This window comes from Myotis lucifugus, unplaced genomic scaffold (genome assembly GCF_000147115.1).
Source record: "Myotis lucifugus unplaced genomic scaffold, Myoluc2.0 scaffold_587, whole genome shotgun sequence".
NCBI classification, from domain to species: domain Eukaryota; kingdom Metazoa; phylum Chordata; class Mammalia; order Chiroptera; family Vespertilionidae; genus Myotis; species Myotis lucifugus.
The window spans coordinates 18,076-22,883 of NW_005871635.1; the positions used below are offsets into that span (position 1 = coordinate 18,076).

Here is a 4,808-nt window from a genome sequence, read left to right on the forward strand (position 1 = left end):
TTAGCCACGGCAATCCTGAGAAAGAAGAACAAAGTTAGAGGGGTCACAATACCAGATATCAAGTTATATTACAAAGCCACTGTTCTCAAAACTGCCTGGTACTGGCACAAGAACAGACATACAGACCAATAGAACAGAACAGAGAACCCAGAAATCAACTCAAGCCATTACAATCAATTAATACTTCACAAAGGAGGCAAGAGCATACAATGGAGTTAAGACAGTCTCTTCAATAAATGGTGTTGGGAAAATTGGGCAGATACATGCAAAAAAAAAAAAAAAGAAAAGAAAAGAAACTAGACCACCAACTTATTCCATACACAAAAATAATCTCAAAATGGATAAAGGACTTAAACATAAGATGGGAAACCTTAAAAAGCTTAGAAGAAACCATAGGCAGCAAAATAGCAGACATACTGTATATTGTAGAAATATCTTTACCAACACAGCTCCTAGGACAATGGAGACTAAGGAGAAAATAGACAAAGGGGACTAGATCAAAATAAAAAGCTTCTGCACAGTAAAAGAAACCATCAATAAAACAACAGGAAAGCCCACTGCATGGGAGAACATATTTGCCAATGTTATATCCAATAAGGGTTTAATCTCCAAAATTCACAGTGAACTCATATAACTTAACAAAAGGAAGATAATCAATCCAATAAAAAAAATGGACAACAGTCCTAAATAGACACTTTTTGAAAGTGGACATGCAGAAGGCCAAGAGACATATGAAAACATGCTCAGTCACTAATCATCCAAGAGATGCAAATCAAAACAACAAAGAGGTACCATCTCACACCTGTCAGAATGACTATCATCAACAAATCAACCAATGACAAGTACTGGCGAGAATGTGGAGAAAAAGGAACCTTCGTGCACTGCTGGTGGGAATGCAGACTGGTGCAGCCACTGTAGAGAACAGTATGGAGTTTCCTCAAAAAGTTAAAAATGGATCTCCCATTTGACCCAATGATCCCACTTCTAGGACTATATCCCAAGAAATCAGAAAAACCAATAAGAAAGGATATATGCACCCCTACGTTCATAGCAGCACAATTTACAATAGCTAAAATTTGGAAACAGTGTAAGGGTCCATCAGCAGATGAGTGGATTTAAAAACTGTGGTACATCTACACGATGGAATACTATGCTGCTGTATAAAAGGAGGAATTCTTACCATTTGCAACCACATGGATGGACCTGGAGAGCATTATGGCTAAGCGAAATAAGCCAGTCAGAGAAAGATAAATATCATGTCATCTCACTCATTTATGGAATATAATGAACAACATAAACTGATGAACAAAATAAATCCAGAGACATGGAAACATCATACATTCTGTCAAACCTCAGAGCGAAGGCATGGGAGGGTGGGGGAGGGGGGTAAGAGATCAACCAAAGGACTTGTATGCATGCATATGAGCATAACACATGGACACAGACAGTAGGGGGGTGAGGGCATGTTTTTCGGGCGGAAGTGACTTAGGAGAGGTCAATGGGGGGAAAAGGAGACATATGTAATAGTTAACCCAGCACCATTTATTGAATAGTCCATCCTTTCCCCATTGTTTGGCAATGTTTCCTCTGTTACATGTGAAGTTTTCTCATGTACACAGATCTGTTTTTGAGAGCTATAGCTCCTTTTAAAAATTAATTTAGCCCCTTTCCAATCCCACAGTATTGTCATGAAATCTGTTACAGCAAATCTTTTTCAAGAGTGTCTTGGCCTTTCGCTCTTTCATACAATTGTAGAATTTGGCTTTTCATGTTCACACACCTGAAGAAAGGGGACCATTGCATTTCTAAAAGACACTGGAGGAAACATTCTTAGAAACACTGCCCAATGAAGTGTATCTCACCTCCTAGATCAAAGGTAACCATACACATTCTACCATCCATTGGCTTCAAGCTAATTTCCCTTAATCCAATCTCATAAAAATCAGTTTAAGTATGACCTTGAACTCAGATAGCCCAATAAGTAATCACACATAGTTTATCTATTTTTCACCACAAGTACCCTATAAGTAATAGGACTTTTTAGGCTTATGTTAACTACAGCTAGTAGTATAGCCCATGTTGTCTTCCCTGACATCAGTACATCACTGATGTATATCAATCAGTGAATAGAGGCACAGAGAACTGCAAAGTTAAAAGAGTTGACAGAAAGCCTCATTCTCATTACACATGTGAGAACACGCAGGACTAGAGAACTGTGGTAACTTGACCCAGGTCCTTTGATGAGTTGAAGGTGCAGCTGGAACTAGAGCCCAGATCTCCTGACTTGAAGCTTTGATGACTTAGAGCTTTATAAGAATCAACATGTGAATCTCTGTGGCCTAGGACAACAGTTTCTGTTTTTGAACTAATCTGTTTATTTTATTGATGGCTAGTTCCTTAGTTATGAGCTATTAGCTTACACAATATATTTGCTAGTGCCTACAAATGCTCTGTGATTGTGTTAATTTTTAAAAAATTGCTTTTTTTCATGTTAAAAATACTCCTTGGAAAAGTTGAGAACCCATAATGGAGGCAGTTAAGTAAGTATGCCATTAGTTTGTAAACAGAAATGTCAACTGAGGCAAGATCCATTAATTTGTTGATAAATGATTCACTGAATTAGTCCTATGGCACATTTATCTTTAAGTTTTCCTTCTAAAGCACAGATTGAGTTCTTACAAATATATATGCTAACTGTGTTTTTTAAAAAATATATATTTTTATTGATTTCAGAGAGGAAGGGAGAAGGAGAGAGAGATAGAAACATCAATGATAAGAGAGAATTATTGATTGGCTGCCTCCTGCATGCACCCTACTGGGGATCTAAACCACAACCCGTGCACGTGCCCTTGACTGAAATCAAACCTGGGACCTTTCAGTTCACAGGCCGATGCTCTATCCACTGATCCAAACCAGCTAGGGCTATAAGCTAATGTTTATTACAGCTCATTGTATTTATTAAACTGGAAGCTCTTTATACCTCACGTTCTTTTATCCAACAAGTATTTAGTGAGTGCCAAAGGTTCCCCTGCCCCCCCCCTGCCCCCGCGTTGTGTCTCGCAACACCGAAGAATGAGCTTCCTGCAAAAGCCTGGAAAACTTATTACAAGCAGATTCAGACTCCCGCACGGGGGCCCCAAATAATGGGTTGCCAGCGGAACTAGTCGGTCTAGGGGTGTACACGTGCTACAAGCCTGCTCTATATCTACCGGTGCCGCCACCAGATTAGTTCCCTCACTGCTCCTGCCCAGCAGCAGACCTGAACTTCCTCTGTTCCTAAGTATCAGTTCACCGATTGCTGCAGGCCCTCTGCGGGTTCCCATGCTTCCCGCTTGGTGTCAAAAAACATTCTGTTATTTCAGCATGGTGGTTCCTGTGGTTAGGCTGCTCGCACTGTCCTGTCTGCCCTGCCTGAGTCCACCTGCCCTTGTTTGCCACGGACCCTGCCCTTCTGCCTGCGTGTCTAGCTAACTCCTCTAACAGCATCCGCTATTGCCCCCCCCGGAGCAGGGGGCATTTAAGCTGAGACCTCCATGATGTGATCCCATTTAATCTTGGGGTTCATAGAGTTATCCCCATTTTGCATCCCTATTTACCTCTGGAAAGCACAGAGAAGTAAAGTGATTTGCTTCAGATCCCACAGCTAACGAGGGCAGCACTGTCTCCCAGCCCAGGGCTCCTTCAGCGTGACCTGACTGTGTGGGACAGTGTCAGTGGCACAGTTCTGTAAGCACAGTAGGAAGCATTTGGTCCACCGCCGGCAGAAAGAGGTCACGGCTCTGTGCATTTCACTGAGGGACAGGGCAAGTCCATAGGCTGTATTTGCACTTCTGTTTAGATAAGTGATTCGATACCTTTCTGCACAATAGATTTTAAGAATTAATTTTTTTCCCAAATGATATGATGACAACTTAGTTAAAAGAAAAACAAGTGGAATGCCAGTAGGTGTTACTTGTTCTAAAAATCAAAAGACTAACCACAGCCCGGCTGGTGTGGCTCAGTGGCTGAAGAGTGCCATCTGGAAACAGTGCTGTGAGAAGCAATATATTCTGCATAACTGAACGTCACCTTCTCACTTCGGTACCTGGTAAGTTCGGTCGTTTTTCTGAATTCACTGGTAATTGGAGCCGTAAAGCCACCTTCCCTGAGCAAGGAGTTTAGTGTCTGGATCTGTCCAGCCTTGCTTCCTAGCAGCCTCAGGGAAGCATGTGGCTGGACGTTTGACGCCTTTCTCAGTGATGAATTCAATTCGAATCCCAGGGCCCCTGCCTCCCAGTCCAGGTAACCACTGGCCTCCTCCAAATGAGTACGGAGGGAGGCAGAGCAGGACAGTGTAGGCAGCTCCTGGGGGCAGAGGTGGGGGGGCGTGGACCGTCCTGAAGGGCACCGGTTGCGTGTATTCCCTGAGTCTGAGCGAAGGTGCAGGGCTGAGAAGGGCCCATGCAGTCACGAAGCCGCTTGTCCCGTCTTCCATGTCACAGAGCGCGCACGGGGCTCCCTGGGGGCTCCAGGCAGTCATGGCTGAGGGAAGCCTTCGAGGTGCCAGTAGAGGCCGTGGAAGCAGCAGCAGCACATCTCGAGGTCGCCGCCCGCTTCTCGGCGCTGGCAGTTCACTGGGTAGGGCAGAGGGCTCAGCCTCCGCTGCCTCCGCGGGCGGGTGGTGCTGCAGAGGCCTGGCCTAGTGCGCCTTCCCCCCCAGGTGACGGCTGCCAGACCCCAGCAGCCGCTGCCAACCGCGCCCTTTCCCACCGGGACTCCGCTCATGGCCTGGGATGCAAAGCACCCGAGAGCAGAAGCTTGTATCGCCC

At 44.5% G+C, this 4,808-nt stretch overlaps 1 pseudogene; it reads right to left on the minus strand.

Moving 5' to 3' along the window:
- Positions 1–4,575, minus strand: LOC111823632 (annotated as a pseudogene).
- Positions 4,576–4,808: the final 233 nt, after the last annotated feature.